Source organism: Meriones unguiculatus, chromosome 2, assembly GCF_030254825.1.
Source record: "Meriones unguiculatus strain TT.TT164.6M chromosome 2, Bangor_MerUng_6.1, whole genome shotgun sequence".
Taxonomy (NCBI): Eukaryota; Metazoa; Chordata; class Mammalia; order Rodentia; family Muridae; genus Meriones; species Meriones unguiculatus.
The window spans coordinates 188,575,721-188,585,820 of record NC_083350.1 but is presented as its reverse complement, the minus strand read 5'-3'; the positions used below and the strand labels follow the sequence as shown (position 1 = coordinate 188,585,820).

Genomic DNA, 10,100 nt, shown 5'->3' with positions numbered 1-10,100 from the left:
TGTTTTCAGAGTTCTCTGTGCTGATGAACATGACTCTCCCTCATTCGTGTCCATACACCTAAACTGCAGCCCGCTGTGTGAATGCACCAGGACCTACTGGCCCATTTCTCCTGCCACAGAGAGTTGGAGTATTTTCAGTTTTACACCCAAGGATGGGTTGAATACCCTTGTAGTTTCCTTGCACTTGTCCAGAGCCTTTCTCAGAGGCTCTCTTTTTGTCAATCCACGCTCTGTCGCTCTGAGCTCAGGGGTGAAATTTTGCAGCTAGCTCACACTATACCATTGGTTGGGGCTGCTCTCTGCCTCCCCAGGCACTGTGAAGGGAAGCACACAGTGGCTATTTAATGAGCTTAGGAAGGCTGGCCAGTCTTCTCCTAGGGTATCTCTGTAAGAAGGCGTTGGGGGAGTTTAGTTATCTGAATAATTGCCATGTCTAGACTCAACTGCACCTCCCCAATGCTCTTGGCACTGTCCAAAAGAGGTCAGCGCTAACGGAGCGCAGTTAAATATAGACATCTAGGAATAAAAGGCCCTAATTAAGAACCAGGAAGTTGCTCTTGGGAAATTAACAAAGTTTGCCAAGGCGTTCTTAGGTATGCCAAAGCCCAATTTGGCAGAGAAATGCTGATGAGAGGCCCAATCTGGGAGGTACGAAGAACAGACCCATCCCCCAGGTCACTGGGGCTGCCTCGCCGGCAGCGTGCCATGTCCCCCAGGCCACACTTTCTCTGACAGGCCAGAGGGAAAGTGCAGCCCAGAAGCTGGAAGTACTGTCACCCGGAATCAGACCGAGCTGCTTCCTCCCAATTACAAAGTTAGCAGAAGAAAAACAGATCTGGGCCTGCGGGGGGGAAAAAAAGCCTTTCTCATTTGAGATACATTTTCCTCCGTCAGACTTGAGAGGAACTTCCTGTGAATTCTCGCGGTGTTTCATTAGTGCGGTGTAATGAATTCTTCATGTTAACCTGGGTATGAGGCCCCGTTACTAAGAGATTCACAGGGGTTAAAAACAAGCTTGAGTTAGGGATATTTATTCTTAATAAGCAAGATTTATCATGTGACGTCACGGTTTGTAGCAGGCCATGGCGACTGTGGGGCAGAGTCCACAGCCTTGCTGAGTCGCTGCCTCACCGTTACCTCCCAGGCAGAACGGGGTTGTCTGCCTCCTCGGTGCCTGAGCAGATCAATGGGGATAATGTACTGGAAAGCACTTAGAAAAGTACGAAGTGCAATTCAAACGGATTATTGACAGCCGTTGTTAAGTGTCTGTTTGATTGCCAAATGTCCTTGAATGCAATGAAGCATCGTTTCTTATAAACCGCCTTGTAACTCAGACATTTTTTACTAATTCTGAATGACCTTCCCTCCAATCAGTTCAGCTGAAAATCAGTGGTTTTCCTCTAAAGCCCAAGGCCAGGGAGCCGCTCCAAGGACTCAGGTGAAAGCCTTCGAAGTCACCAATGTGCCTACCCCCGCCTGCATCACCACAGACCATCACCACCAAGCCCCTGGCTGCAGCGTTCTCATCAGAGAAGCCTCTGGGCAGTGGAGCAGCTGGGACCAACGGCTGCCTCTCCTCGCCCGCCTGAACTTCAGAAAGTTCCAGTCTTTCCACCTGCCCAGCCCCGTGCTGCTATCCATTTCAGGCTCTGGCCAACCACAGCCTTCAGGCTGAGTCTGAAGGGAGCAGTGTTTTACACTCAGTGAGCTAAGAATGGCTTCTCTTCTTAAAATATTTTTACATTTTTAAGATATAAAAACCTCTCTACATTTTAAGAAGATTTCATGACACAAAGCTACATGAGATTCAGATTTCAGTATCCATAAATGAAGTTTTATTGTGACTCGGCCACACCCATGTAGTCTCCGGCAGCTTTGGCACTATGGTGGCAGAGGGCAGGAATAACAGAACCTCCTCCTCGCATGCAAAACCTAGCATTTACTACCTGTGACCTTACAGAAAAACATTGCCAATCCCTACCTCGGAGCTGCGAAGTACCCCAAGCCCTCTCTAATGTCTGAGCAATATCACTCTGTGATCAGTTCCCCTAACAAACCCTTGGGAGGGAGGGCTGTCCTGAACACCAGAAATCTTAAAACATCATTAGTAATTATTATGTGGTCCCAAACCACAAGGATCCACCACCTGGTAAAAAGCAGTTAGGATGTGAGCAGTGGTCCAGATCCCAGATCCCAGAGACAGACCATTGAGGCTTGAACAGAAGCTCTGTCCAGAACAGCAGCTCTGTGTCTGTCACCTGACCTGCCTTGGCCTGGTTTGCGCTGTCTGAGAGGGGAGAATGGGAAAAGGACTCTCACGAAGGAGGCCTCTCTGCAAGGGTCTCACACAGTTTTCAATGAATGTCGCCACCACCACGGTCCACACGAAGAGGTTTCAAAAGCTGCAGTGGGCTGTGGTGTAGAGCAGACATCCAGCGGGAAGCAGGACTTAGGGCCCCTCAGGAGAAGTCTAGGAAGGGCTTTGTGGGTATTTTCCCGGACAGGTGGGAAGGTGGCATTTTTTAAAAAGCTGCATTTTAAGGATGCCACATGAGCAAAGATGTCCCAAACTTGCTTTATCTTCTCCCTCTCCTGCTCTTTCTCTAGAGAATACCTTATCTAGCTGGTAAGACTTTCTTTCTCATCCACTGCCACCGCCTGCAGCTTCTCAGGATAGACACATGAGCTCATCTTTGTTCCCTTCCTCCAGCCACGCTGAGTCACCCTCACTCTGCTTCCTGCCCCAACTCTTCTCTAACTACACCCTCATCTCCATCTCTTTGCCTTTCTACCCCACTCCAATAGCCTCTTCCTGCTCTCAGGATTAATTTCCACTTCCTGAGTGTGTGGTTTGACTAAAAATGTCTCCCATAGGTCCATAAGGAGTGGTACTATTAGGAGGTGTGGCCTTGTTGGAGTGGATGTGGCTTTATTGGAGGAAGTGCATCACTAAGGGGTGGTTTTGAGGTCTCAGAAGCCCAAGCCAGGCCTCGGGTCACTGTCTCTTCCTGTGGATCCCTATATAACCCTCTCAGCTACCTCTCCAGCACCATGTTTGCCTGCATTACAACCATGCTTTCCACAGAGAGGATAATGGACTAAACCTCTGAACGGTAAGCCAGCCCCAATTCACTGTTTTCCTTTGTAAGAGTTATCATGGTCACGGTGTCACAGCAGTAGAAACCCTTGCTAAGACACTGAGCATGGAGGCCTCTCTCCTGTCTCGCCTCCCCCCACCCTAAGGTTTACTGCTTCTTCTTCCAGACTGTTCTTCCTTGCCCCCATCCTCATTCTTCCTGCAGCCCTCAGTAGTATTGTCATTTTTCCCAGGGAGCACCGCCTTTTTCAGGCAACATGGGCTGTGTTGGCTTGAAGTCCTAAGCATTTCCCAGGGCCGGGATTGCTCTAAATATGCCTATCAAGATTTGTAGAATGCACAGATGGAAAACTTATGAAAAGGCACCTCCAACTGTGCTCCTGGGATGGTGCTTGTACAGAGGTGTAATCTGGATGGAAGGGGAACTCCAAGTCTCCTCCCAAGAGGCTGTTGGTAATTTGGCCTAAAAGGGCAAAGAACTTTTCATCAGCCAGTCGCACTAATAAACCCAGAGCATCCTGGGAGTGAAGATGGCTTCACTGTCTCCACTCGATGCTGCGCTCCTTTCTACAGCATGCTCAGCACACCCTCACTCAGTAAAGCTCACAGAGAGCACTGCACCATCTCAGATCTGTTTCCAGGTTCTCTGCAGAAGCTCTCAGCCACTCGGTACAGCCCCTCGGGGGGGCGAATATCAGATACTGTGAATACCAGATGAGCACATTATGATTCATAACAATAGGGGTTGGGGATTTAGCTCAGTGATAGAGCGCTTGCCTAGCAAGTACAGGCCCTGGGTTGGGTCCTCAGATCTGGAAAAAAAAAAAGAAAGACAAAAAGACCAAAAAACAAACAAACAAACAAATGTAAATGATTCATAACAATAACAGAGTTACATTTGTGAAGTAAAAACAAAATATTTTATGTTGGGGGGGTCACCACAACATGAGGAACTGTATTAAAAGGTTGCAGCTTTAGGAAGGTTGAGAGCCACTGGCCTGGGCAATGGCCAGCATGGCACAGCCCCCACCTCTGTGCCCCAGCTCCAGTGAGTTTTAAACTATGAGTCACAACCCATTAATAATCCAGTTCATGGATGATCAGGACCCGTGTTTGTTAGCAGCTTTGACAAAGACTAGACCAGGACAGAATAGACTAGAATAAGACAGAATGGAGCAAACCAAAGTCACTTAAACCTAGTAAGGGCAAATGATTTTGCTAGAGTGCTTGTTTCAGTAGCCAGGGTGTGTTTGTGTGCAGTCTGGGCCCATATGCAAAGCGTAATTCTTATTGTAGGCAACAGTCAAGTCTGAAAGGCACTATCCTGGGACTGGATTCCGGCCTTTCTAGTGTGGGAAGAGATCTTGGGCTGTCTCTCACCTTTCCCAGCTGAATGCAGGGCTGCTTTGTTTCCTGATGGGCCTTCGCTGAGAACACTGGGTCCGCTCCTGAGGAAGAGTGGTCCCCAGGAAACCACGGTTCCAGCACGCTCTGCTGATGATTTTCTCCCACCATTGAGTCTTAATGTGTTCCTGAAAATAAGACAGACAAAAAATAGGGGTGAGGATTTCTGCCTCCTCCTGCTAATCAAATTATGCTAATGACTCCAAATCTCTAGCTGGTCCCTTACAACTAAGGAACAGGGTTGTCTCCTTTATTGTGGCTTTTGCTTGTCATATGATGCTATTGTCTGAGCTTCCAGCCACCCAACTCTTGTTTACTCAAATTCCCAAGTGCCTCCATTTCTTCCTGTACTGCACAAGGCCTACAGTCCTGTGGCTAACCTTCCTCCTGGATCTTCAGTTTGCAGAGTTAAATTGCTTCCTGCTTCAGCTGTGACCCCTGGAATAGCATGTTGGCTCCTGCTGACCTAGCACGCATCTTCCCCAGTCCGTCCTACGCCTGCGTGTGCACATCAGCAGCCCGGGACACAGGTGTTCTGAAGCTGAAAGGCCAGCCTCAGACTTCATCGCAGTATGCATATGAGAAAGTTGTTTAAACATATATCCTGACACAGACAGTTGGCTTGTAGTATTATAATGAAACTCAACAATAATATTTTACAAATCGGTCTGGACAAGGGAGAAAGAGCTGGAACCCTTAGAAATGCCCTTGCTGTGGAGAGCTCCCACCCTCCTTTCTCATTAAGTACAGCCATTCTCACAGACCCATTTTTTTTTTTATTCTTGCCCTCAGCAACAGCATCATGAGAGGCTTCATGGGATCCAGACGTGCAGTTCAGCTGACCTCTGGGGATGCTAGGCCCAGGAACATCAAAGGAAAAAGAAAGAGAATGGGACGCACCATGGCAGCTTGCCCGCAGCCTACCATGCTGTCCAGGGAGCTCAGCAGTTATTCCTTCCAGACCAACTCCGACCCCGGGTGGACAACCAGCCTCCCTGCCTGCCATTCTGAGAGCAAAATCTCTGAGCTTCAACTGCATCTCCACTTCTAAAAATAAGCAAATGTGCTCACCAGCATTTCTTTTTCAGCTCATCTTCCATTCTCTGAGATTCTTCCAATTTCAACCAGTAATGACTGCAGAATCTCATTTGCAAGTTGCCTGGGTACATAATTCATTTGCTGCTGCACTCTACACGAAACTGTGAGCTCACTCATGATGCCCCTTAAAGGCTCCTGGGCCTCTTGTCACTTGCCAATGCCCTTATTCCTCTAAATGCTGTTCCGCTGTGCTGCTGCTGGAGAAAACAGACAGAAGCAGTTATCACGAGGCTCTGACTTCTCCACGTGAGGACCCTCCATACACCCACCTCAGCCTCTCCCTCCTCGATTCTCACCTGAGACCTCCTGTTCTACTCTCTTTTTCTTTTTTTGCTCGCCTCAGCTTATTTTAGACTTTCATCTTTCTTGACTTCTCTTACTGTAATCATCCTTGGTCTCAGCTCTTTCTCAATTTTCTGCAGAAGTCTTTGTAAACTCTGAGCTCATTAAGCCTATCACAGCTTCTTTAAAATGCTAGCAAATTCCCTCCCAGCCTCTCATTTCAGTTCCTTTAAAGAGCTTTGTACTGACAGGAGGCTCTTCCCCATGATGGCCCCTCCCAGGAGCACACAATGGCGCTGCATTCTCTCCCTTCTAGAGAGTTCGTCCTTATGGCTAGGTTATCTGAGACATAGGTGAAGCCTGAAGCTGCGGCCTGCTGTTGCTTCTTGTGCTAGGGACAGCAGTCTACACTCAAGGGGTTGAATAGCCAACTGACCTCGGCCAGAAAAACCAGGCCAGACCACCATCTTTCCATCTTGCTTGTCTGGAGAAATCTTTTGTGAATAGTAAGCTGCTCCTAGTAAATCTCCATCAGCTCTTATTGAGTGCCGGGTTCTTTGCCAAGCAATTGCGTAGGCACATAACGTGTCTCATGTAGTATAGTCCTCCAGCGCCTCTTCCCAGTGGGATCTGTGATTAATTGTATTGTTAATTTCCATCTTGTAGACGAGGACATTCAACTGTTTAGGACTGATACAGTGTTTCCATTCTGAGAGAGGAGGAATGGCTGGAACATGGGACCATGGGACCCCGTGATCTAGGAACTCTTGAGCGGCTGTATCCTGTGGAGGTACCCCTGATCCTGGTACCCCTGGATGGCCTTGAGTGCCTGTTGATTATCATGTATTTATTGACAGTAAATATCGTTCTCTGCCAGTTTCTATGACTTAGGACTTATAAATGTCATCTTGGATTTTGATTGTAAATTTTAAAAATGCTTCCATAGTTCGTCGCAAACCTCTGCTTTTCGTATCTCCCTCTGCTGAGCAGTGCTCACGTCCTGTGCTTTGGTCATGTGTGGATCTGTGAGCTCTTTAACATCAGGGACTGTCGCATGACCTCTCTGGGCTGCTGTGTGGAGGAAGGAAGGAGCAAGTGAGTTCTATGTATTTATTCTTGTCAGCTTTAAAATGATGAGGAGAGATGCTTAGGCGAGGGCAATGCCACCTCCTGTTGTGCTTAAGACTGAACCAGAGCCTTGAACACACAGGGAAGCGCTCTGTCCCCACACTCAATCCCCAGCCCAAAGCACTGGTTTTATTCCAAAAGATCGTTTCAAGGTGCCGTTGCCTCTCCCAGGCGGTCTGCCTGGTGGACCGCCATAGGAACTGTGCCTACAGTTCCATATTCGGAGATTATTTTTTCCTGCCTCTTGTTTTACCAGCTCCCTGGACCTCAGCGCCACTCCTCCAAAGAAAAACAATTTCCCAGAGCCTGGAACACTGGGCACAAAGGCCATGAAAGTTGAACAGAAAACACAGGGACTTCCCAAAGGGGTCCAGAGCCATTTCTGTGCCAGTGATGGGGGCCTGACTCCCCTTAAGACTACCCTTCCATAATAAAAGGAAGGATCCAGAACTGCTAAGTGTGGTGCCCCTCGAAACACTTTCGAATAGGATGAAGGTTGATAATTTTGAACCAGACCCTCTTCTTTAAAATTGAAAGTCATTACTGAAGCAGTTCTTTGGGAAGTAACCTGAAAGGCCTTGGTGAAGATATAAGGAATTAAGGCAGATGAGCTCAGTTCACTGTGCTTGGGTATAGGAGGAGAGACTAACTGAATGGTCCTCATCCACAGAGCGCTGAGTCAGAAGGGCCAGCTATCCCTGAGCAGCCACATCTGAGAGCCACAGCCCATCTCCAGCACTGGCTTGGCCCCTGCCCACTGCTCTCTTAAGCGCATTTATCATTGCCCAGCTACCGATGCCCAGGGCTGCTAAGTGTACAGTTTTAGCCCTTATTTACTCATTTCTTTAAAGGACTGCATCACAGGCTGAGCCAGCCTTCCTTGGACTGTCTAAGGATCTTAGGGCTGACATTTCCACTCCTTCTGCCTCAGCTTCTGCATCTGGCCATAGGGACTGGAGGCAGGGGAGGTGGAAGGATGCCTGCCTCAGGGGCATGCTCTGCGCCCATCACAGCTCCCTCCACCCAGCGCACCATCCTCCTTTCTTTCTCATGGGATATTTTGAGGACAAAAGTGGTACGATGCTTCAAGTGGCCAGAAGAGGCCCTGAGACAGAGAGCTGGTGCATCAGCCTCACTCCCTTCCCAGTCGTGCTCACCTGCACATAGCCCCCAGAAGTGACTTCACAGAAATGACTTCCCAGTGCTAGAGTGCAGCAGGCCACACACACTGCCTTCAGCTATCAACATACTCTCTGCTGGTTCTGCTGAGTCCTCAAAGCAAAGGGAGACAGCAAATATACAGCAGTTCTGGGAAAGCCCAACAGTCGCCTATTTAAAAATAACAAACAGTAAATAAACAGCAACAGAAAACCACCCTATCCTGGCCTGGAAGCAAGAGGCTGCAAAAGTGCATTCACTGCTTCACAAGTAAAATCCCAGTTCACACTGAAAACAAATGCACTTGTGTGCAGCTTCGATCTCAGCAAGAAGAGCTCCTCTCCTTGAGCTGGTGCCTCTGAAGAGTTTCTTTGGGTTTATCTGAGACCGTGGAACATAAAAGGAGAAAAGAGCTGGTTCCTCAACAACCTCCTAGAGATCAGCTTAATTAACTGATCAATTTGGAGTTGGGTCAGGTTAGAAAATCTATTCAAGTTTCTCTAAGGAAATTGACAAGTGAGTTTGGTGTGAATGAGGTGGGGTGGAGGTGGGGGAGGGAGAGAGGAAAGGATGGAGGGAGGGAAGGAGGAGGGAAGGAGGGAGGAGCTCATGAAGCTTCCCTTTTCAGGTTGGTTGGTTTTAAGGACTGCCTCCTCTCCAGCTTCCCAGATTAGCACATCTTAACCATCTCTCTGAACTGAAATCCTTCCTTTCAGAGTCTGCAAATGATTTTTGTCTTCTGCTCACTTTTGTTGTGAGCTCAGAGACTGGCACCAAGCAGCGCAGGCTTTGGGAATAGGGTAGCGTTAGAACCATTCAGATTCTGCTTTTCTTTCTACAGACACTGGGGGAGAGTTTAAATATTAGATGAAGCCAATGAAATATGAATAGATATTCAGACTGTCTTTACGGAATAGTAATTGCAGACCTTCCCCAAGTCATCCTCCTAACTGTGCCTTGAATATTGAGGTTGCTGCCAACACCCCGTCTGTATGGCTATATTCTCTTCTGCAGGCTTGAGGTAGGCAGAGAAGTGAGCCTCACGGGTTCTGGCCATGGCTCCACCCTAGGGTCCCAGCAGCTAGGAATGGTGTTGCAGGAACTGCATTACAAATAATGAAGAACTGAAACCCTTCAACGATTTGTTATGCAGCCTTAAACAGAACACCTCCGCGTTCTTACCATATAAGGATACCTTCTGCTCACCTGAATTCCGATTTGACTTTTCCTTCTCTTCCTTTCTTTTGGACCAGAGATTCTCAGAGCTGAATTAATCCCGCTTCTCATGCCACAGGCCTGGTATCTAACTAAGCCCTTCTTGGATTTTATTGTGTTCTCGTCTATATCCTGGCCGCCCCCATTTCACCGTCTCCAGCCTCCGCTTCTGCTTATTCAGGTGTAGGACTGCCCTTGAATAATATACGATCCAGTTGTGTGTGCGTGTTTAATTGGCAATCGTTCTTACCGTCTTTCTTACTTTTCCTTGCTTCCTGTCATGTTCAATAGAATCATGGCCAAAATGACTCTGCCTTCTCTGTGCCTGGGATCCGGCCAGAAACACTTGGCCTGCAGGGACACAGATCATTCATAGGAACACCTTCTACAGATGTCCGCCCTCCCCTCGGGATTTGTATAAGCTTGTCCCTGGAGCCCACCCGGGGTGGGCTGCTAAAGCGCAATGCAGGGCTGAGCTCCCCTTCTTCCATTCCGTCACTACTTGATACATAATAGAATCCTCCATTTGTACCAGTCTGATGATTTTGAAGTGGCTCAAATCATAACTTAAATGTGCATTTCTCTGATTACCAGTGAAGCGAGTGTCTCTTCATATGCTTATCGGCAGTTGGGGTTTCTTGGTAAACTGCCTCACCCTTTGCTGGGGAGCTCCCTGCCTTCCTTTCTCCCCATAGTCAGCGGGAGTTTCTCCAAACCT

At 48.1% G+C, this 10,100-nt stretch overlaps 1 long non-coding RNA gene across 1 annotated transcript; it reads right to left on the bottom strand.

The window, feature by feature from the left end:
- Positions 1 to 4,474: 4,474 nt before the first annotated feature.
- On the bottom strand, positions 4,475 to 5,988 carry LOC132652235 (uncharacterized). The gene is made up of 3 exons (XR_009589717.1): positions 5,896 to 5,988; positions 5,573 to 5,793; positions 4,475 to 4,629 (listed from the first exon to the last, which is right to left on the bottom strand). It is a non-coding gene; the product is annotated as an uncharacterized LOC132652235 (long non-coding RNA).
- Between the last annotated feature and the right edge of the window lie 4,112 nt (positions 5,989 to 10,100).